The sequence below is a fragment of the Triplophysa rosa genome, linkage group LG1, assembly GCF_024868665.1.
Source record: "Triplophysa rosa linkage group LG1, Trosa_1v2, whole genome shotgun sequence".
Taxonomy (NCBI): Eukaryota; Metazoa; Chordata; class Actinopteri; order Cypriniformes; family Nemacheilidae; genus Triplophysa; species Triplophysa rosa.
Window position 1 is genome coordinate 16900376 of NC_079890.1, and position 25233 is coordinate 16925608.

Below are 25233 nucleotides of genomic sequence, written 5' to 3' on the forward strand. Positions count from 1 at the left end.
TATTCATGTAAAGAATCTTGTTGCTTCTCTTTTTCATGAAATTAAACTAAACTAAGCACGTCAGTCACTACCATTCTGCATAACATATCTTATTGTGCTCCATGGAAGAATTTGTCATATAGGTTTGGAAGAACATGAGGATAAATGGGAATAGGTAAAAAGGTGAGTAAATGATGACAGAATTATATTTTTGATTGAATAATTTTTCAAAGGTAATAAAGTGATGATTGCAAGAAAAGAGGACTTCACGTGTATCATTCAAGGTGTGTGTTATATTCTTGGAATTTCTGCTTATTTTTTCTTATATGTAACTATTGTCTTGAATAAATACTGTATGTCTCTTTAGAAACAAACAAAATTGCACTCCATCACATTTACTTTTTTTAAACCTAAATGCCTTCTGCTGAAAACAAAAGAAGATATTTTGAAGAATGCTTGTAACCAAACATTAAGTATGGCCACAAAACCACTGGGACAAAATATATTTTGTGTTCTCCAGAGGAAAGAGTCATATACAGGTTTTGAATGAGATGAGAGTGAATAAATGATGACAGAATGTTCAGTTTTGGGTGAACTATCCCTTTAAGCATAATGTAAATGTTCAGAGCATCTATCAATGCAGAAATATACAAATTGGTTTGTTATTACTACACAAAAAAAGTGTGTTTAGAAGAGGGGTTTTATGTTACAAAAGTATATGATGCCAAAATTTTTTTGTTATGCTCATGAATGTGAATTGAAAACCTCTCATCTGGCTTTTAATAGAGCCAACAGATTTAAGTATTTCTTTCTGGCTGACAACCATGTAATTGGGAGACAACTTGGATCAAACCCATCTCTCTTCTGAAGTCAACCCTCTGCTAAATAAAAAGCTGTTTTGAGTCTTAATCGGTTTATTTAGGATATAACTGGAGGAGTGAGATTAGGAAGTAAAGTGTTTGTGGGCTGGTGGTTTTCTCGCTGTGTGGTCTCAAAGGTCCTGTTTGAAGTTTTCTCCCTTACAAAATTAACCATGGTTTTTTTTGTGGTACAAGTGTATTAACCATGGTTTTTTTGGTGCATTGATTACTTGGGGCAAAACCATGATTTTACTACAGTTACCATCGTTTACTATGGTTTTTACAAAAAACATGGTTTTCTAAACCATGGCTATTTTGTGATAACCATTGTTTTACTACATTAACCATGTTTTATTTGGGTTTTAACTGTAGTAAAATCATGGTAAATTTTCGTAATATAATCTCCTTCAGTTGTTAAATAAAATGATATTTACATTTCAGGCGGTTTTGATATTTCACTTTATCTGGCATAGAAATTCTCACTTAGTATGTCCCAGACCTTTTAAATATCTGTAGGTCTCGCCAACTAGTGGGTTTGAAAGTGAAAGTTCACCCAAAAATGAACATTCTGTCAGACTCTTGTCATTTCAAAGAGTATTTTTTAGAAAGTTGGTAACCTTACAAGACTGGCCCCGATTTACTTCTATTGTATAGATACAAAACCGATGCAATGGCTACCGCTGTTGTTCGGTTAACATCCTTCCAAAAATATGTTGTGTTCTGCAGAAGAAAAAAAGTCATACAGTTTTGAAATGACATGAGCATGAGGGTTGGTGAATGATTGACAATTTTTTATATATTTTTTAATGTACTATCCTTTTAATGTCCATTTGTGAAAATGACGTGTGAATGTTTTTAATGAGAAAACCGAGATATTACCCTGACAAATGATTAAAAAAATTCGCTACTGGTTGAGCTTGTATTTAAGAGAAGATCATTTTAAATAGTATGCTCTAAATTCTGCTTTGCCATATTGTTGAACATGTCATAATAAGAAAACATCTGCCCGGATTAAACATTATGCAAGAACTTCAGTATCCCAGCGGCAGTAGCACAGATACTATAACCACATGTCCAGTTTAATCTGGGGCACTATTTCATTGCCTAGCTGTGGAAAACATCTCACTTTTGTCTCAGAACGCCGTTTCTAAAAGAAATACGATTTTTATTTCTGTGTAACAATTCATCACCAACATATTTCTTGTCCCTTACGAAAATTAACCATGGTTTTTTTTTTGTGGTACAAGTAACCATGTTTTTTTTGGTGCATTGGGCAAAACCATGTTTTTACGTTTACTATGGTTTTTACAAAAAAAACATGGATTTCAAAACCATGGTTATTTTGTGATAACCGTTGTTTTACTACAGTAACCATGTTTTTTTTGGTTTTAACTGTAGTAAAACCATGGTCAATTTTCGTAAGGGGTTAGTTACGTGTTTTGCGGTATTGTTTCGCTAATGCAGTATTTATTACACTTCACACTTTTGTGATTACACATTTTTATCCTCTTATGTCAACACTGAGACATTTGCTAATTTGTTCTCGTTCGTGTAATATTCTATGTACGTCCTACAGGATTATGTGCTTCGGCAACAGCGTACATTTCTCTCATGTTATGTAATGTGAATCTGGTCGGGAGGGATGCATCATGCATTAGGGGAAATGATCTGCCTTCTCTGTTCTCTGTACAAGGGCCAGAGCAAATATATTTGTAGAAATTACATCACAAGCCATCGAGGACAGTGAATGACGTTTTTTATACATTCATACCGCCACTAATTACTGAAGCATGATTTATAACGCATATTAGAATGAATGATAAATAAGGCTGATGAAGAATAACGCTTCAATCCTTTTGATGAATGTGGTCGGTTGGTTTGCTGCTGATAATTCACACAATGAACGCTTTCTCTCGGGTGGGGTTTGTGATGATGATTACACCCAGAGAGCTGTAATGGAGCGCCCCCTGCTGTTCTTCACGTCTTCTGCTTGTGTTCTCTTCAGTCTCTCATTCTCGCGGATGCAGTTTGTGTGCTGAGGGCTCGGTCGGACGGTGTGGTTTTCGCTCTCTGTATCGTTGAACACAGAGGACTTCTTAATGTGAAAATCTCAGCCACAGTGGTTATGCAGGTAGGCATGTTTCGTATCTTGCGTTTTCCAGTTGAAGGTTTACTGTAGCGCGTGGATGCGGAATGAAGAGATGCGCTCGTGTGCAGTGAAGGGATACGGCAGGATTTCATCCGCACGGTGCAACATCAAACCCTCTGCTACATCCACGTAGGCTAGATATTAAGAGTAAACCTTTTAAAGTCATACAAATTGAAAATCTTATATGTTATAAAAGTCATTTAAACAGTCTACGAAAATTCATTGAGCACCTTAAAGATATTTTCTGTGGTTTTCTTCCTCGTGAAACTCCATTATCTCGTTAAATGCTTCACAAAAATAATTAGCGCGGCATTAAATGTAAACGAAAAAGTGATGTTTCTCTCTAAAAACAGAGACTTAAAAGGACTGAGTTGTAGATATTACGTTTGTTGACAATTACATTGTGTACGACTAATAGTCCCAGTTAAGTTTTATAAAACTGCCATCAAATTATAAAACAACCCTTTATCTTTACAGTACTGTGTATAGGCTACATCATAACCTACAGTATATGTTTGATAAAGAGGTGGTCTAGCCTATCTATATCAGTCTCTGATATAGAAAAATTCTTGTTTATTTACATATAAATTAAGATGTATCATTAGTCATTCTGCACAATGCTGAATAATGAATCGGTTTATTTAGAAAAGTTTCCAATCTATCCTGACATAAATTTAACTTGGGCACCTGTCACATAAAACCTTGCTTAGAGGGCATATGCGTTTCTATCTTTTCTTTCTTTCTGATTTATAAAGTTTATCATGACCAATGATAAATCAAGCATCAAATGTAGGTTTCATGCTTGAAATAAACCTTTAAATTGCATCTATAATGGATGAACTCTTTTTCTGCCCAGGGAACAATAGCGTCCACTCCCCTGAACAGATCAATAAAATCATTACGAATAAACAATGCCGTGCTAGCAATATTTTCAAATACGATTAAGGATCTTAATGGAGTTCTTCATATAATATTATAAGATCAAAAGCAATATGCAAATGAGCCACACCTGCTGTTCTTCGCTTTTCTCTTTTCAAACTATTGAACAAGTTTAGCCTTTCATTTATCTGAAATAAACATCTAATATAGATGTATAGACACACATAAGCAGTGTGTGAGTTGGAATGAGTGTGAGGGAGTGAGTGTGAATGCTATAAAGGTGCATAATTCTTGAGTGTGATCCCAGTTGGTGGTTCCGTCTCCACAGCAGTCTCCCACCGCTCTCTTGTCCAGGCAACCTGCTCTTACACACACACACACACACACACACACACACACACACACACACACACACACACACGCACGCGCACGCACACGCACGCTGCCCTGCCCCTCCCTTCAGAGCCCTTCTAGTAACAGTTGTATGCAGCTCTGATGCTGAAAGACAAACACTGTTTGGAGGATCATGCTGGGATGATATTTATGCAGCAGTAGGACGTTTCTAAATTGGACTCTTGTAGGATCCGGTAGAGATAGAGGGCTTGGGGTGAGGTTAATCACTGTGGGCAATCTGATTTTATGCTCTGCCCGTTACCACATTTGTGAATAAAAATGCTAGTGTATATATATATAGTCAATGTTTGATTTACATTTTTCAGAATATGAGCACATTTGAATGAAACACAGTTGTGGTGTTGTGGTGAGATGTAGAGGGTGTGGTGTTATTATTGTGGCTATAAAGTGGTGTTAGACAGAAGCTGCTGTTGTTTTTTGGCAATCTCTTTGACATATTTTTGGAGTCTTGGGTCTCTGTGTGATAACCCTACGCACGGTCGGTTCATTGAAGCAGTTCATAACACACTTTCTAGGACGGATGGAAATAATAGAAATATCCTTGCCGGTGATAAACATCAGCAGGAAATCTGCAGTGCCTTTAGCCTAGTGCACAAATTTAGTGCAAGCTAATGTCCCTAGAGTAGAATACATTAAGGATGGGTTATAGCAGTAGGCCTGTGGTTCTTAAAATGTGGAAAATATGGTGTAGAAGAACATTGTTCAAGTAAAGTTTCACCCACACTGTGCTTGAGTCAGATTTCTGTTTAGTATTTGACCTTGGTGGAGATGTTGTGTTTTTGTGAGGTTTTTTGTTTGTACAAAAATCCAAACGTATTAAATGTTTTCAAAAATGTTCTTTTTGCAGGCCACCGATTTTAAAGTATGTTCAATATTCCCATGACTTTTTTTTTCATATAAAAAAGTTCACACTAAAGAGAGGATTGGTTGAGGATTGGCATTTCAGATCACAGTGGAGTGAGATGAAACACAGATGCATCATAGGACACAAACCCCACAATGCTTGCCTTGTGTGTCCTTTGATCAAAGTGGATAATGATTTATATTGATGTTTATATCATAGATGAGTGAATCCAGCAGAGGCTGGCTGCATCAATGTATCTAACTTCCCTTTGAAGTTGGACTGATGTTTACTTTCAGATAGTAGAGCAGCCAGACACGATGACTTGTCAGATTTTTTTAAAACACACTCAAGTGTCTTTTGTGAGCTGTGAGAGGAAGAAGCTTGTGTAGCACGCTATCAGTCCAGTGTGATGTGTGCAAAATGTTTGGTGTCTTTTGCTTCATTTTTCACCTGGTACAGAGGGAAACCCACTTTCCAATTTAAGGGAAAAGTTCACCCAAAAGTGAAAATTCTGTCTTCATTTACTCACTTAAATATGTATCAATTTCGTGGTTCTGATGGACACAGAGAAATATATTTGGAAGAATGCGCTTGTTCATGGCCACCATTGGCTATCCCATAGTAGGATAAAACGTCTTTGTAAATGTCTTTGTTCTGTTGAACACAAAAGAAGATATTTTGAAGAATGTAGTAAAGCAAACAGCTCTGGGGCACTTTTGACTCATTGTATTTTTTATTCTATAGTAGTCAATGGTGGCTAAGTACAGTTTGGTTACAAGCATTCGTCCAAATATCTTTCTCTGTGTTCATCAACAGTACTCAAGCGTGAGTAAATGATGACAGAATTTTCCTTTTTGGGTGAACTATCCCTTTAATTACTTACTAGTTATTTTCTGCTGTCAGAGCTTTATCCTCATGTTGATCAAACAGGAATATAATGTTTTGCGATCTAAGAATACTAGAAAGTGTTTCTGTCAAGAGCATGACAAAAATGTTGCTTTTAATCTATTCTTCATTATTGAATCTGTGTTCCATAAAAAACAAATTAATGCATGTCTCTTGGCATGTTTACCTACCTCTCATATCTGATGTAACATCTGTGATATTTATCTAAATTACATTGAGCCCTGGAATCTACTGCATACATTTAGGAATACATGTTTATTAGGGCTGTGCAAAAATATCGATACATGTAACTATCGCAATATTTTTTTTCTCGATAGTGTATCGATAGTGATACCTCTACTATCTATATATATTTTTTTAAAATCATGTCATATACATACGGCCAAAAGTAAGTGGAAGCGAGCATGGCGAAAAATATAAGAACGCTTGGAGCTCTCAGAGCTGATGTGTGGGTGTGCTCTGGTTTTCAAAATAAGTCATGGAGTAATGAGTTATATAAAATAATACTGTTTGTAGGCTTCGCAAGTCATGACACAAGTCACTTTGCTACTGCAGTGCATTAGACAAAAAGTTTATTAAGAAAAGTAACAATGACATTAATTGTGCTTTCACGGATGTGACACCAGCGCATTTACAGCACGGATGAACCAGAGGTTTTATACTGCCCATGTTCAATGTTTTAACTGTAATGCACCACAACAGCCAAGTGACTTGCGTGAGCCACCTTATTCCCCTGTGCTACCCACTTGAGGGGCACAATCCACAGTTTGAGAACCCAAACCTCTGATCTAAAGGTCCATGCATCGCACATCATGCCACTCTGCAGAGGTAAGGGATGTTTTTACACTTATCCTTACAGAAAACCCCAGTGGGGCACAGCATGTTGTATTTCTAGCTCTACTTTTTACATTTTCTTTTTATAGTATTGCAATATATCGCAAATGTGTATCGTATTGAAATACATAGCAATATATTGTATCGTGACCCATCTATCGTGATATGTATCGTATCAGGAAGCACTTGCCAATACACAGCCCTAACGTTTATTGTGATTGTCATTTCTTTTACTAGTTCTGGGTTCTTCTGTAATGCTACAGTTCAAATGTTTTTCCTGTCATGCCTGCTCTGTTGAGATGTAGCCAAGCCACTTTTATTTGTATAGCTTTATTTAGAACGTAAAATCAACTGTACAACTAATACCCCACAGAGCAAAAGAGCATAAAAATGCCCTCAGTGAACAACCTAATGAAAAGCATGGCAAAAAACCTCCATAAGCTATCAAGCAGGATGAGGAAGAACCTTTAGAAAACTCTGGTGTAGTCATCAACTGACACATACACTGGCAAAATCGCAGATGGTTTAAGTCTCCAAATACTCGTTGTCTTATAATTTAAAGCACAACAAATAACTTTTTGGAACATGTTTTGTTAATTTCCTGTGCATGGTTGCATTAAACCCCCTAAGTGAAGCCCTTAGGGTGAAACATCCCTAAATCAAGGAATTTCTTTAAGAGTGTTGCAACAAACGTCTTAACCATCACCCTAACGTAAGTATTTACACTAAGCTTTTCATGATGGTTTCAGTCAATCAGCAATGGAGAAGCGGTTGCTTTAGTTAATAGAACATACCATTGACTACAATGGACCTCAAATGTAACATTACAGCTACAAAAATATTTGATACGTTCTTTGGATAATAACGGTCCAGAAAGCAAAAAGGTATACAAAACTGTACCAAAAACAATAATTGCACAAATAGAAAAACACCCACTATAATCCATCAAACCAATATTCTCTCAATAACTGCATATCTTTAAGGGAGTATTTCTAGATATGAAAGAAAATGTGTTTTGTTATTTCTTCTCTTCAAATAATATGGAATCAGTAATCAAGTTTGAGACTAATGAATCTGTTTTGGTCCTTTATTTTTTATTTTTTGTAAAATAGTTACTAAGGGCTTTGTTGCTACGCAACAGAACTTAAGGAAACACTTCAGTAATTAATGGTAAATACTTATTGACAGCCTCAAAAGGATAGTTCACCCTTTCTTTGTTCTTCTAAACACAAAGGAAAGATAACCCATTTGAAAAATTGTTAGTTACCAAACAGATCTCATCCCCTAGCGACTCCCATATAGTATTTATTATCCCTACTATGGGAGTCAATGGCGGATGAGATCTGTTTGGTTACTGACTGTAGCAAAGCTCAATAAAACGGAAGGAAGGAGGCGGGAACCGGAGAACATTTAAACATTTTAATCAAAAATAAATAAACAATAAACAGCAGTAAAACAGGCCGGCAGCCCCTCACGGACGACTGCCGGCCACACGAACATAAACAAAACTTAACATGTCCGGGCCCGGTCCTCTCTCGTCGGCAGTCCTGTTGCTCGTCCTCTTATGCTCCCAATCTCCTCCGTGAGGCATGCGGGACCGGCGCGCATACAGCTGATACTCATTATCACTCACGCCACCTGCCCCACGGCTCTCGTCCCACCTTCCTCGCTACACTGACATTCTTCCAAATATCTTCCTTTGTGTTCAGCAGAACAAAGAAATGTATATAGGTTCGGAACAACCTGAAGGTGAGTAAATGTTGACAGAATTTTCATTTTTGGGTGAACTATCACTATAACTTAATGCAACCTTGCACTAAGCGATTTTTAGCGAGTGCAACTAATCCAGTACACTGACATTGATGTACACTACAGTATATTGCATTGGGACATAAATGTCTAACTCTTTAAGGGCCATATTAACACAAACAACATGATATTTATGATAAATGATACAAAAATTAATAATTTATTGACTTGAGTCCATCCTAGGCCAAATGGAGTGATTCGGGCATTGGTCAGTAAATTGTTCCTCTCTGTCTGTCTTGTAAAAATGTAGCTGGCAGTGGGTGTGGCTCTATACCATAGATTAGGAGTTGTGGGATATGAATCTGGAACAACAGTTGAGCACGGGAGCTTTTCTGATTCTTAGTAAAACACATCTTTTCACAGAACACGCATATCTGCCTTCTGTAGAATTGATTGACCCTTCTTGTTTATAATTTGTTACAACAACTTTCTGCTTTGAAGTCTACTGCATCTCTCCAGAGAAGAGAGATGAGGAATATGTCAAGGCCCTCCTTTGAAGGTGAAAATTTGCAGTGTGTTTGTGTTCCATTTCTCAGCAGTGTAAAAATCAGCCTCCTGAATGACAATGAGTCTGGTGCTCCCTTCCTATCTGTCGATAACAATGTCTGCTAAAACATAAATAAAAAGAAATAAATTAGATTTCTTTTATTTTTTGAGGTAGGATAAGATAACATTATACAAGCATCTTTGTTTTCTGCTTTATGTTTTGTGCCGTGCTAATAGAAGGAAATGCTGCACTGACCCGTTCTCTGTCGAGAGATGATGATCTGTTGATATTTGTTGTTCACACCCCTGGGTCATTTGCTTGTGCTATAGCTGCTGGTGTTTACTGCAGTCTGAAGGTCACAGAAGCCAGTCCCGGCTGGGACAACGGCACCTTAAATCACTGCAGTCTCTGCCTAAAGCTATTCATATATACGGAATGCTGACTCATCAACATAAATGTGTGTAGGTGTAGTCAGATCGAAGGCTTTTTTTATGTAAGCCTAACTCGCAACCTACATTTAAAGTGCACCAATGCGTTCTTTTTGAGGCCCACAATATCAGTCATTTCCCATATGAGGAGAGGCAAAGCCTCGCTCCTCAAATACGTAACGAATATCGTTATGAGAAAGGCAGATAAATCTTTCTCCTTTAGCTGTGGCACAGTTAGCCTCACGCCATTTCAGATCCATGTACATTAGCATTTAAATGAGCTAACTTGATTTTACCCAGTTCAGGCACCATTGTCTTCATCTGAACGAGTCCACTCTCAGCAGACTGAATGGAACGAGATCAGACGATCCAGCCACTGTTCCTCTCAGTCTTTAATAGCACGGAGGATTCACTAACTAATAGGACCACAGGTGGAGAGGGAACAAATCTTTCTGTCCTAATGTCTATTTTAATCCAGAACTATCCACCAAGACCAAGATCCAGTCACATTATCATTCTTGCATAATGGATTAATGGCTGTTCAAGTCATGTCGGATTTATTGTATTTACGAGACGAGCGAGTTCACACAATCACTGCTACAAAGTCAACGCGACCTTGCTGTTACAAGCGGCATACTCTACATTTACAATGCTACTTCAGACTTGAAACGCAACAAGCCGAACAGCACAGAAGGAGAGTTATCACCAAAATAACATGCAATACAATACAAATCATTATGACACATACGCATATTCCGTATGTGCTCTTCAACGGAATAATGGCACACACGACAGACACTGCCTCCCAGTAAGATCATAAAACCAACACAGACTAACATACACAATACCAGTTTAAAAAGCGACACCTCATGAGAGCGCTCTCAGCAAAGAAAACCAGTGACTACACTAGCAGACAGTAAACAGAGATTCACCAGCGAATAAACTATGATTATAATAAATCTTAATATTGAACTGGTACAGTGAACTAAACATATGGAACTGACCGTAGTAAATTGACCATTTATCTGATAAAACGTCACTGTTACGCAGAATAACAGCAAATATGCACAATATGTTAAATTTAAGACTGACCACAGTCAAAATCACTCGTCTCAAATATAGCTATGAATGGCCTAATAAATCATAAATATCGTACAATTTGATGATCAAATTAATTGATAACAAAGTCTTCCTCCTGTTGTTTTAATTGAACAACGTTTATCAGGTTTTCTCTTTTTTTTCCCCGAGACTTGGTAACGAAGTTCATCCACATGCTGTTTTGAATGACGTTTTCTGCATTTCTTCTTCTTTCGAAGTTTTATGGCGGTTGGCAAACCAACTTCTGGTGCCTTTTTCACTTTACGAGACTGCTGGTGAACAACCCCCCAGATGGCGGAAAGTTAGCAAAAAACCTGTTTAGAAAGATGATATGATTGATCAGTTTTATGGTCACTCAAAATGAATCTCTCTCATTGATTTACTATTGTATTGTCAGCGGTAGCCTCATCGTAGGCCCCCTACGTAAGCGCACGTTCGACTTCTTGCAGCATATGCAGGCTCCGCAGACAGCGTATGACATCACAGAACAGAACTGCTCCGTGATCTTGAATTACTCTCGTGAGAGACTCACGTTGATAAGAGTCTGCATCGATCCAGGAAGTCAAATATACTGTACATGTCTAATAGGGGAAATCGGCCAACTTTTATTGAAAATAATATTCAAAAGTTTTTAAATATTATTTTTTATGATAGTTTAGGTCATCACAGAGGGCCTAGAGGGCCCTGAGGGTTCGCTACTGAGTAACACATGCGGTTAGGTACAGGCAATCACATTGTTGAACATGCCTCTTGACAAAGTAATTGTTTGCTTGTGTATATGGCTAGAACATTTCTACCTTTTAAGGAAAGACAAACATTGGCAGCTACTGACAAACAGGCATCTTGCGAGAAGTATTCACAGTGTGTATGTTAACTCAAGGTTTAGCTGTTCATCAATAAGTATCTGTTATCATGTCAGCAGGTGCTGTGTTGTTCTATCTGCCTTTTGCTTCAGTTATATCATTATTAGCACTTAAGCTTTCAGTGTATTCAATAGGGCTGATCATTAGCTGGCTGGTTTCTCTGAGAGATCCTATTCTATTAGCATGCAGATGAGGCTGTGTTTTCATTTGCAGCTGCTACTGTTGTTTAGTGTATTATTGGGATGTAAATGTTTATTAAAATGTACTGAATACTCAACCTTGTAAATAAAATAATTTTCTCGTCGTATAAATGTAAATAGCTGTGTTTTGCATTGGCATTGCATTTTCTAAGCATTTCATGCATTAATCCTTATACTTCCTTTCGACATGAATGATTAATGATACTATTACATTATCTTAGTTTTGTTTTGTGTATCAAGAATAAACTGTTTGCCACTGCACTTATACAATATTTGGTTCTCTTTAAAGACTCTTTTCACATTTGTCAATTCGTGTTAAAGGCTGTGACGAGGGAGGCGTGACGAGAGCCGTGGGAGGAGCAAGCGAGGCCGGTGATGCGATTGATAATGAGCGTCAGCTGGGCGCCACCGGCCTCGTATCTCCCACGGAGGAGATCGGAAGCATAAAAGGCCGAGCGGCAGGAGTATACGGCAAGAGAGGACCGGGCCCGGACAGTTAAGTTTTGTTTATGTTCGTGTGGCCGGCAGTTGTCCGTGAGGGGCTGCCGGCCTGTTTTGTTACTTTTGTATGTTTATGTATTTATTTTTTATTAAAATGTTTTGAATGTTCGCCGGTTCCCACCTCCTTCCTTCCCGTTTATTGAGTTTGCTACAGTGGTGCCGAAACCCGGGAGGAAGGAGGGACATGCTGTCAAAGAGTCCTCGCCGCTGAGGGGGATCGCGGTGCCGAAGAGTTCGGGCAGCGCGGACGAGAGAAGTCCGCGAGCGGCTGCCCGAGGCGCTGGTGCTGGTGCGTGTGCCCGGACGGGGCGAAGACCTTGCGCCGTGTCCTGGTTCTGAGGTGGGGTGGCTGCCGTCCGCGAGGGAGCGGAGAGGTCAACCCCGCTTGCCGTGGGCCGGAGCCTGCTACCGTCCGCCGGATCGGGGAGGAGCAGGAAGTGGGGGACCTGCTGCCGGCTGCCCTCGGTCGGAGGAGCCACCGCCGGCCGCCAGGACACGAGGACCTTGCTGCCGTGCTCCTGGGTCTGAGGTGGGGTGGCTGCCTTCCGGGAGGGAGCGGAGGAGTCAGCCCCACTTGCCATGGGCCGGAGCCTGCTGCCATCCGCTGCGTAGGGGAGGAGCAGGAAGCGGGGGACGTCCTGCCGGTTGCCCTCATCCGGAGGAGCCATTGCCGGCCGCCAGGGGGCGGAGGAGGAGCGAGGGAGCATCCAGTACCACCGCATGGCACCGCGAGGAAGAGCCTCTCGGCTGGTTGAGGAACGAGCGCCAGCATGTCGGGGAACCGGACTAATTTTTTTCCCTCTCATTCCCCTCTCCCGCCCCTGTTGCCGCTGGTGCTTCCGTCTCCGTTCTCTCGTCTTGTCGGTCCATACCCCCAGGTGCTGGGGCCATTGAGACTGGTCCCCCGGGGGGGAGTAGGCACAGTCCTGTGGGTACCCCCCGGCCTGTGAGGGGCGATGGGGGTATGTGACGAGGGAGGCGTGACGAGAGCCGTGGGAGGAGCAAGCGAGGCCAGTGATGCGATTGATAATGAGCGTCAGCTGGGTGCCACCGGCCTTGTATCTCCCACGGAGGATATCAGAAGCATAAAAGGCAGAGCGGCAGGAGCATACGGCGAGAGAGGACCGGGCCCGGACAGTTAAGTTTTGTTTATGTTCGTGTGGCCGGCAGTCGTCCGTGAGGGGCTGCCGGCCTGTTTTACTGCTGGTTTATTGTTTATTTATTTTGATTAAAAATGTTTGAATGTTCGCCGGTTCCTGCCTCCTTCCTTCCCGTTTTATTGAGCTTTATTACAAAGGCAAACTGCCAAAAAATGAAAATTCTGTCATTACCCTGTCAATTATGTCAAGTTGTTCGACAACCCTAGGACGTCTGTTTTTCTTCAGAACACAAGGTATGAGTTTTGAAGAGGTCTGGGAGCTTTCTGACTTCTTCCATAGACAGCAACGCAACAGTCATTCAAAGAACAGAAAGTGAGTAAAGCCATAGTCCATGTCAAATAGTCCATGTCACTCCAGTGGTTCAGCCTTAAGAGTTAGAGTTAGCGATCAGTTTGATCTTGACAGATCAGGGGTGAACTTCACTGTGTACGTGAAACTGTCATTTAAGTAGCTACATACATTTGAGAGCTGCACTGAGTGATGGGTCCCAGATGCATTTATAGTAATGAATACAACAACAAGATATAAGATCCTTACATGTGACATATCATTAAACAGAATGTGGGTGCAGACACACGGAAACTCATCTGAGGAGAACAGGTGTCTGAATTTTTGTCTGTCATTTAGACTTACAGTCATATCACCAACTCTACACAAGGCACAAGGCACGTATATGGCATATATTTGATGCTTTAAAGCCTTTAGGAATAAATGAATAGCAATTTGGAATGCCTGTTGTCTGTTGACAGGTCTGTGTCTACAGAGTAGATGTAATTGCTTTAACAACTTCATGTGCTGTTCTCGTGAATTGCTCGAGGCCTGGATCCTCTCCTTTCAACAGCCTCAGAATGAAGCACATGTTAATAGATGAACCACAGAGGGTTTAAACCAAATCATAGTCCCACTCTGGCATTGGTTACTTGGCCAGTCTAAGCAGTGCTTCGAAAGAAGCCATTTTAAAGTTAACAGATAACGACTTTGAAATCATTAACGAAAGTTCTTGTGTCAGCACTTGCAAGAGACTCCATGGCCTATTAGTCACACATGGTTTAACGCTAATCAAATTCAGACTTTATTAGAGAGTTCCTAACCTCCTTACTGGATACGTCCGACCTACTGCCAGAATAAAGCCTCACGTCTTCTGCGTTTTCTGTGACCTCTATTATGAGACTTAATGATTTCATTACATTTAATGTGATTAAGAAATAGGTACAACGTAAAGGACAACCTCCTTTTCAATCTACGTTGTTGTCTCTGTTGGGGTTCAGTACTAAGGCAAAATTCAGCTCCTGCAATATATTTAATAAGAATCTATACAATATATGGCCGTGAAAAAAAAGAAACCATTTCAAAATTATTTGCAGATTTTTCTAAATGTAGGTAATATACTGTAGGTGTGTTTAGGTAAAATAATTATTTTTGTTTCATTCTGTGAACTACTAAGAATATTTATCCCAAATTTCAAATAAAAATATTATTTCTATTTGCTTTTATTTGAAGAAAATGAAAACTGGAGAAGCAGGTAAAAATAACCAAAAAGATGCTCTGTATTTTTTCAGACCTCAAATACTGCAAAGAAGTTCAGATTCACTTTGAAGCAATACAACAGTAATATTTGTACATGATTTTTATCAGAGTTTTCATGCTGTCAGTCTTTCACATTGCTGTTGGATGACTTTATGTCACTCCTGTCCAGAGGTTTGACACTGGACTAAAATGGCTACAGTAAAGACTCTTTTAAAAGGCTCTTTCTGTTTCTGATCCTGTCAAATTCGGGCGCTAGACTCATGTTACAGATCAATGCAGATCATCTTGACCCCTAGGGGTGCTCTGTTACCCTCTTTACCTTGGAATATCCTATTGTTATACATACCCGTGTATTTCTGTAGCGTATAGAACAAAGGCACATTGGCATGGCAAACTGTAACCTTATATAGGGGCTGATAGAGTGTAAATGGCAGGTAAAAGAGATTTATGCAAGCCTGTAAAATAAAAAGCGTGTTGTAAGGGAAGCCTATGTAAGGAAAGAGATCGATGGGAAATAGATTTTCTTCTCTCCAGCAGATCCTGCTGGGCTGTGGCTGCTGGGATGTCAGCAGGTCTGATGCATTACTGATGGCTGCTAGACTAAAGCCAGCGCTAATACTTCAGAACAAAGGAAGGGAAATAGACAAATTTAAATATCAGGGAAAAGGAGGCTGTGAGAAAGACGAGGAAGCAAGTGCTTAAGAGAGAGAGTCTTAGAGAGTGTATGCCATAGGGATAGTAAGCTCATGGAGATGGAAACAGATGAAAGAGCAAAAAAGAGACATGGATTAACATCACCCATCCAGGTCATTACTTTGAGACTCTTTGCAGTAGAGTTTTGATCACTCACTGGCACAACCATATTAAGTTCAAGAAACTCAAGTCAATCCTGTAAGCCTTGAAAAAACATTAAAACCATTTGCTATTCACTAGTAATCACTACCTCACAAACTTTCTTCAAAAACTTATTTCTTCCCAAACAAGTCAGTAAACTCAAACAAGCAAAGGACTCACAGGGGAATTATGTCTCTGATTGCCTAGTTTTGTGGTTGCCTTGATAACTGTAAGCCACTCTTTAAAATGTGGTATGAACTTTTCTCTGTCTGATGGTCCCATCATTTGCTGACCATCAGAATAGTTCCATGTTGATACAATGACATCAGCCAAAAGTTTTGTCATATCTTCATATATATAATATTATTAAAAGCTTTTTCTGTTGGCCGTTATACATCGCTGTGAGTTGATTTGTTTTGTATGTTAAAGGTGGAAATATTTTTTTCATCAGCTGTCAATCTTAAGGTTGGATGATTTTATCTATAAACGTGCTAGTTTTTGGCTAGTTTTGATTAACCATTGGCCTGGTTTTGTTATGTAGATCTGGCAACCCTGCCAAGCCATTTTGTAAACGCTCCAGTCCAGTCCAAAGCAAGTTGACTGTGTTTCTGCAACCGTGGTAATTATATTTGCTAAACTGAGCAAATATAGTGAGATTAATTAGTTAGCCAACACAACATTACATTAGTTACCCATAGTTAAAAAACTGTAATATTCAGTTAAAGGGACTGATAACCCAAAATAAAAATTCTGTCATCATTTTACTACCATAAATACTAGGAAAATTTACAATGGCCCAGAACTGTTTGCTTTCCTACATTCTTCAAAATATTTTCTTTTGTGCTCAACAGAACAAAGAAATGTATAAAGCAATTTTTCCTACTGTTGTAGTCAATGGTGGCCAAGAACTGTTTTCTTAAAAGCATTCTTTCAAATGTCTTACTCTGTGTTCATCACAGAGGCTAGGCTACGTAATGTTGTGGAGTGATGTCAGCAACTGAAATTTGGACAGTTCCAAAATAATAGATGTGTCTGTGTCTCTGGAGTGCTTGATTGAGGGATCTATGGATCTACAGTATAAACATCTATAGGTGAGAAACCCATTTGTCCAGAACTGAGTGCCCATAAGCAGTAAAGGTAGAATTCAAATAATGGCAGAATGCTAGTCCCGTGTTATGTTTTATACAAGCACCGTCAACTACATCTCAATATTCTCCATAAAGACTGGATTTTGTTAGTGTGATGTGAATTTCAGCACCAGAGACAGCGACGCTGTGTTCCAGAGGCAGAGTTTCTGAACACTATCCCTGACATGCTGTAATTGGTGTGAATAATCATCATATTTATCGAGCTATAGTAGGATTCAGCAGGAGTCATCTGGAGCTTTAGCGGGATTATTGACAGACATTATTAACATCGTCTTTCACAATATAAATGTGCACAGTGATAGCAAATAACAACAAAAGAATAAAGAACTAAACATTTATCTGCTTAAAAGTATATACGTTTTTTGTAAGAAAATAAACAGACTTTATCTTTTTCCACTGCCTTTTTCTATTGACATACGCGGGTTTACTGTGATATTTATGTATTACAAAGAGAGCCTTACGGTTGTTTTTAGGTATACACAGGTATAACTTATTATTCTCTACAGAAAGCATTATCAAGGAAATTGTAACAACAAGGTTTGAAACACACAGGCAGAGGAAGAACAAAGTTCAAAAGAGTCTGTTAACGCAGAGGACGATGCGCAGCAGGATATAATACTTTAACAACACTGTGTACGGTGAACAGATAAGAAAGGGCTTGTAATAAAGCTCTGTATATTGTAAATGCCACAACACTAGTGCGTCAACTTCTCTGTTGGCTTACCAATGCTATTTACTGTGAAGGCCACATAGTATAAAATCAACACCATGATGCCTGTCAGGTGATAAAAGGTGCATCTATTATCTGGTTTGACGAAGTATAGCCATTGCCAAGAAGCTCAGATTGTTTTCCACCTCTCCTTGAAAAGCTATCTCCTCCCATGGGAGACTGAGTCAGACCGTACTCACTCTTCACTGGAAATGCAGCACTCATTTCAAGACACAAATAGGCTGTTTACTTCCATCTGCAGCATTGAAATGATGCACACAGTGGTATGTGGTCCTAGTTGTTCAGAATAAAAAAATCAATTCGTTTTAGAGACAGGATGAAATTGTATCTGCTCGAAAGTTTTATTTTATGGAACAACTGTTGTTGCTGTAAGTGAATATAAGCGTCATAAATGCATTTATTCACACAGTAGAAGGTCTATTGATCTTGATACTGGTGCAGTGTGAAACCTTTATAAACACAAAAACTAAAGTTTTAACTTTATTACTTAAAATATTAAGCTAAAAAGTTTCAGCTTGCAGTTATATGCATTTATTGTATTTTCTTGATCACTTGTTGAATATTGAGTTTAAATTGTAAAATATACTATTGAAAAACTGTTATTTTTGGTTAAATAGGTATATGTGCAAATAAATATATTATGATATAAAGATTAAAACATTTGTTTTACTGCATTGTGGAGCTATTGTGATAAAGAAGAAGGGACATTCCAGTCTTTGCTATCTACAGTAAAAGTGCAGCTGAGCTATTAGGGCTTTCATCTGATTTCATCGCCAATCATCTGATGCTGTCCTGACAAGAAACATGCCAACCTCGTAATCAAAGGCCAATGATGGACGGATAGTGAGAGCATATCTCTCAGAGCTCACCCCTCCCCATTACGTTGACACTAGTGCCTGTCCTTCTGCGCTCATAATGGACGAGAGGGCATCGAGCATGAGGTCTGCAGGGGTTGAGAGGGGATTTTAGCTGGCTTGCCATTTGACAGGATTTGGATGGGAAATTAGACTCTGCTTCCGCCCCAGATGGCAGCTTTTATTGAAATGGTTTTGAGGGTGCAGCTTTGTGAGAGGGAAAGAGGAAGATGGTGATGTAAGTCCAATAGACTGTGTGTGTGAATTATAAATGAATAGTTTACCCCGAAAATAACTATCTAAACTAACTAACTAAAATCCGAACTTTTGAAATGTATTGCTAGCTCCTGAAGCCATGATTGCTTTGTGTGAGAAAGAAAAAGTCACTGAAATCATGCTTTACAGCTGTTGTCGGGATTCACTTATCACTATCATCTTATTTATCAAAATAAAAGCTTGGACATTGAACTACAAATAACTCCTTTGTTGTTCCATGAAGAAAGCCATGCAGGTATTGACTGACATGAGAGTGAGTAAAAAAACATTTCTCATTATTTTTGTGTTTTTCTCAGTATTTTCTCCAGCTGTCCATGGAGTTTAATCCTCCTGCGCCACTTATTACTGTGGTTTACCAGAAGCTGTTGCATTGAATTTTAAGGAACACAGTTTCCCAGCAAGACAATAGTTTCATTCCTGTTTTCTTGAACAATTACATTAATCATAAATCCTGAAAGCCTCAGATAAATTATTTCCGTGCGATCTTCTGCTGTGCTGTTTAAATAGAGATGTTCTCCTGTTTGTCGTCTCCAGTCGATTGCAGCTGATGGGAATCTTCTTCTCATTGGGATTGGGACAGAAGCAGAAAATAGGGCGTGACAGCGTGAGATTTGATTTTTGTTTGTCTCGGTCCGTCTGGAAGACGTACGTCTCTTAGGAAACGGACAAATTTATAGGACAGATCTACAATTAGGTGTACAAATTACTGGCAAAGTCACCAAAGTCTGTGGGGGACATCTGTGGTGTCATTATCAGCCTTATCTAATGGAAAACATCTGCTCGCGTAGCAGCACCCCCACAGGAGAACAAGTGACACTGTCAGGAGTAAAAGAAAAAACGAGAGAGTGGGAGAGAGGGAGAGAGTGTTCTCGGCATCACTTGCTTTTGCCTCTCTCTGTGTCGGATGGGACACTCCCCCTTCTCCTCCTCCGTCTCTCTTTCTCGCAGTGTGCCAGAGGAGCGGCGCTGCTGATTGAATCAGGCTCTTTGTGAGCTGATGCTCAGTAATCACGGCACGCAAATCAACTCTCTGCTCCAAACCGAGTCAAAGTGTGAGATGTGCCAATGAAAAAATCCTACGGTTTCCATTTGAACGCTGTTTGTTACTTACACCTGTCTATCAAACTTGTAGCTGTCCTCTATCTTGCATGATGTAACCACTCATTGGAAATGTTTTGGTCATGACACCTTAAAAGAAGATTCAAGTGTGTGTGTGTGTGTGTGTGTGTGTGTGTGTCTTTATGAAAGTATATGAATGAAGAAGTGTGAGAGAAATGTGGAATTTGACTTTGTATTAACAATGCAGTGTTTCTCACACGCTATTTTTCAACAAAATACTTAACATTCTGTGTAAACCTCCTAGATTAATGTTGTCATTAATCTTTTTGTTTTTCTCTTGTAGTTTCATTCCTGAGAGAGAAACTTCACCCTGCAATAATCGGTAAGTCTCTGTTAAGAAGAGAATACTCTAAGCACAAACAGACATCAACACACATGGCTCTCTTTTGTGCCTCATATCCATGCTTTTGACAGAAGCTGCAGACGGTTTCCACATCTCCTGTGCTAAATGTGTTGTAAATGTTCAGAATTCTGTGAAATTATGATACAATCTGTCCAAGCTCAGAATACTGTCTCATTGGTATCAAAAATAAACAATCAAATTAGACAAATTATTTACTAAACATTGAATTATCGTGACAGCAGACGTGAATGTTAAATGATTGAATGTGAATCTTGAGTTCTGTGTTTGCAGATTTTGTCTTGGCTTCCTTCTATTTGATCATAAAACCCACATATGTTCTTTCCATGTGCTATATATAATAAGGTGTGTGTGAATTCAATAAGGACTGGTGGGGGAGGCTCTCCACATCGCCAGCACATGTTAATCTGTGCAATCTATGCTCAGAGGACCAATGTTGATGTTTGTGGGGGAAGGAAATGTCTTTGAAGATGCGTTGGGTTGGAGGAAATATCACAGAGCAGAATGGCTGCCCCAGTCTCCTAAGTCTCATCTATAACAGACTGCAGCTTTATCCATTCTCATGTTTTCATTCTTATTATTATTTAACAGCCATATTATGAGAATATGTGGAGGAATTGTACCTGTATTTAGCACTGTGGTTTTGATGCACTGTTGGGTTTGGAACAGGGCAGAGACGGGGGCTTATTGGTTTACGCAACAGTGTTGGGTGGGGTCAGGCTGGGAAAGCTCTTTGTGAAGGCAGGTGGGTAGTTCAGTCTTCTGTTGTGTCGATCAGCTGCTGGTGTCAACTGAACATTTATTTATGGGAAGCTCATTTTATCATGACTTTTCTTTTAATCTTAGAAACAATCCCGACCGTAACATCTGTTTAAAGCAGTTTCTCAGTCTTGTCATGTGAGAGAGAGGGGGTCTTAGAAACATGCATTGAGAATGAAATTGGACATGTATGTTGGACATGGTTTACAGACAGGTACATTCTAACTTTAAAATGAACTGTTCAAGCTTTAAATGGAACTGCTCGATTGGGACCATATGGAATTTAAGACATGAATACATTTCTGTGAAGGTTTCTTTGAAACAATGTGTATTGTGAAAAGCATGGTATAAATAGCATTAATTTAAATAGACAAATAAATTAAATTAGTGTCAATTTATGTATTATATATATATATATATATATATATATATATATATATACATATACAGTAGTCAACATTTGAAGTGGATCAAAAAAAAGTTAATCAAAGCAGGTATTGTTCTTGTCTTAGGACAACTTTGATCAACCTTTTTGATCCACTTCAAATGTTGACTACTGTATATATATATATATATATATATATGGTCAAATGGATAAAATGGCACTATTTGCTGAAACAGGTGGCACCAGGTGCGCTGAAATGCGAAGCTAAAGCAATTTGATCGCCCCCTGGTGGCTGGCTGCAGTATAGGTCATAAACCCCACCCTCTCCATGTAAACGAACGGGATGAAAACTAGGGTGCCATTTTTCCTGGGACACGTCCTGGCCAAGATTTCAGGTGCGTCCTCTGGAAGTCGCATATGTCCACCGCATACATCATCGAGGTTTATTATTTCAGGTTTTATTTCAGAAAAGCAACCGTTAAAATTTAAGGTAAGAATGAAACTACAATGATTGTACCTCTTAAAGACATACATGTTAATTTTATGTTTTTTTTTTTTTTACTGAAATGTGAGAACCTCGATGACGGTTTCGACAAACGCAACCTCAGGAGGACGCACCCAAAATCCTGGACAAGACGTGTCCTGGAAAAATGGCACGTATGGTCACCCTATGAAAACCAAACAAAAAAATCGAATTACACTTCAAATACATTTTTGCCTAACACCCTGTCTACACCAAACGCAATGCGGCGCCATGCTGTAACCTGCAAAATGTTACTTGGTCTTATTATTGTATTTTTCTATTGTTTCCTATGGTGCCATTTCTGGGTCATACCACCAGGGGCCTAGAGGGCGCTAATTAGTAGAGGCAACCGTATATAAGGCAAGACTACCATAGAGCAAGAAAGGTTCGTTTGGTAGAGTGAAACTATGGCTGCGTCCGAAATCCCCTACTTCCTTACTATATAGTAGGCGAAAATGAGTATGAGTCATGAATAGTATGTCCGAAACCTCAGTATGCAAAAAACAGTAGGCGAGATATACCCGGATGGTCTACTACTTCCGCCGAGATTCGTGAGTGTGGATCGGGTGGACAATTCTCTATCCCATGATGCCACGGGAGCTGAGCAACGGAAAACTTTAAGGCAGACGTCTGTTTTTAATGTAAGTGCCAATAAATTAATTTCTCGTGACTAAATTATGTTTTTATCAACTCTCACATGTAAGTTGTTGTTAATACGTCATAGGTCAAAGAGCATATGGGTCACATGACCATAAAACATGGCAGACGCAGTATGTCCGACATGTATTCATACTACTCCCACTCATACTATTCAGAACATACTGTTTTGATGGCCGATAGGTAGGCAGAGGTGGGTAGAGTAGCCAAAATCTTTACTCAAGTAAAAGTACAAGTAACTAGAGAAATTGTTACTCAAGTAAAAGTAAAAGTCACTATTTTAAAAACTACTTGAGTAAAAGTAAAAAAGTATGCAATGAAAAAACTACTCAAGTAGCTAGTTACTTAGTTACTTTGTATCTGATTATATAGGCCTACTACATAAAATTAATATTAACGCCAATATTTTAATATTACATTTTAATCAATATTTTTAATGATCATAAGCAGATATCTTTGCAATATACTAGAGAGACTAAAGAATAGACAAACACAGAAGAGACAAGCATTTCTGTAAATTTCATCTAGTCCTGATGTCAATGTAGTTTACACAACTTATTTAGAATAATAGACCATGTCAAACTAAAGCATGAACTAAACTCAGAGCATTTCCTAAGATGATCTAGAACATCTGCAGTGCTCTCTTAAATGAAATACACATTTTTGAACAAAGCTCATGTTTTCTCGTGTTGTGTCACGTGTGTGTTGTGAAACGCTCTTACTTGTAAACAAACAGTAAACAGTGAACCACACGCCCATCAACAAGTTTTCTTCCTTCTGTTCTTCAAATGTATATTTCTGCAAGCCCACGTCTCTGTGTCTGACAGGTAACGCGCATGTTGCTGTGTCTGACGAACAGGTCGCGCGGGTGCGCGCATATGGCGGGCATTTATCATTGCTGGCAAACAATATGACACATTTGCAGTTTTGATTGTATAGATATAGATTCATATCCACTTCATCCAACGCTCTTTGTGTTCTGCGTGTTCTTAAGTTTCGCGCTACGAGGAGTGAGTAATCCTGCTTCAGATGATTCAGATCGTGCTGCGAACTGAACAAATCATTTGAACTGATTCATTAGCCTATTCAAATGGTTTTGCCCATTGTTCAATTAATGCTTTCAAAAGAATCGACTCAAAAGAATCGATCACTCGGGAATGCCCGTAAAAAGAGACGACAACCTTGAAATAAACAACGCGTTTTAAAAAGCATATTTTAAAATGAAGGAACGAAGGAACGTCACGCAATGTAAGTTATTGCAACCTTCTAAGGTCGCAGACTTAAAAACGAGGACTTGTTCTTCAAAGCACACAACCTCAAATGTCCAAAAACCGAACTTAAATGAGATGCCCTAGCCTCGCGGAGGATTTCGTAATTGCGTCACCTGCTGATGTTGCGTGGTGACAGCAGCAGGACACAGGAGAGATGATTCTGACTTTAAACAAATATGGAGCCAGAAAAATTATATTTTATTTTAGAGAATATGACACGTTTATATAGATTAAAACAGCCCAACAGTATGTATATACAGTATAAATCAACCAACCTTATAAATGTAAAACACAATAATGCACCAATCATTTTAATTAACATCATATATAATATTAAAGCACTGAAATGGACCGTTTTTGTGAATTACATACTTTTATTTAAAGGAACAATACAGGGTTTTTAGGAGGATCTATTGACAGAAATGCAATATAATATACAAAACTATTTCTTCAGAGGTGTATAAAGACCTTACGTAATGAACCATTATGTTTGTAATACCTTAGAATAAGCCATTTATATCTACATACAGAGCAGCCCTACATACATTGAATTCGCTGCCCTGTTTTGTACAGCAGCCCTAAACGGACAAACAACTCTACAACGCGCGTTTCCTCTCCCTCTCCCCCGCGGTATAGTGGTGAAACGTATCGCGGATGATCCGTGATCCGTACGGATTGTACTCTATGGTTCGGAATGCATGTGACCCGCGGATTAAAATGTAAGTTTATTCATCATTGAGTAAGAGAGTAAAACGCACTCTCTCTACAGTTTTAGCACCAACGCGCTCTCGCTCTCTCTCCAGTATCTGGACGAGTACAATATTAAAGCGATTCCAGATAAACAATGACGCTCAAAACTGCTCCATCACACAGCTAATATTAGAACAAAAACAACAACATATCTTGGTTCTACGAACAGAAAAACCAACGGTACTCACATACTTATCCGAATCAAAGCAACCTCCTCGTGTCAAGGACGGCAGGAAAGAACCCAATTGCAGGCAGGCGGGATTGAAGGGGTTAACAGATTTTATTTAACCAATAAACACAAAACAAAAACCCATGCGGGGGTAAAATAACAAAGACAAGGGGGATAAGAATAACAGACTTAACAGGAACAATAAACTACTAACTAGACTAACAGACCACTTAATCTAAACTAACATAAACTAGATAAACATTTACTCACAGCAGGAACAAGGTACATTGACTAGACAGGCTTGAGAAACACAACGGTGGCACACTGGATACAAAGGTACATAGAACGCAATGCACGAGCAACAAGACAATGAAACATGAGGACTATTTAAAGGGAACACAAACGAGGGATAATAACACAGGGCAGGTGAGGGTAATGAAACACGGCCGGGAAGTGATA

The 25233-nt window shown here is 39.1% G+C and overlaps 1 protein-coding gene across 2 annotated transcripts in view; it reads left to right on the top strand.

Annotated features, from left to right (window-relative positions):
- Positions 1-2828: 2828 nt before the first annotated feature.
- The window catches only part of apba2b (amyloid beta (A4) precursor protein-binding, family A, member 2b), a 103828-nt gene continuing 81423 nt past the window's right edge, over positions 2829-25233 (top strand). The window contains exons 1-2 of one of the 2 annotated variants that reach the window (XM_057342976.1): positions 2829-2970; positions 20183-20221. The gene's annotated coding sequence lies outside the window, so the exon portion shown is untranslated. The remainder of the gene's footprint in view (positions 2971-20182; positions 20222-25233) is intronic. The other variant, XM_057342985.1, reaches the window with a different exon arrangement.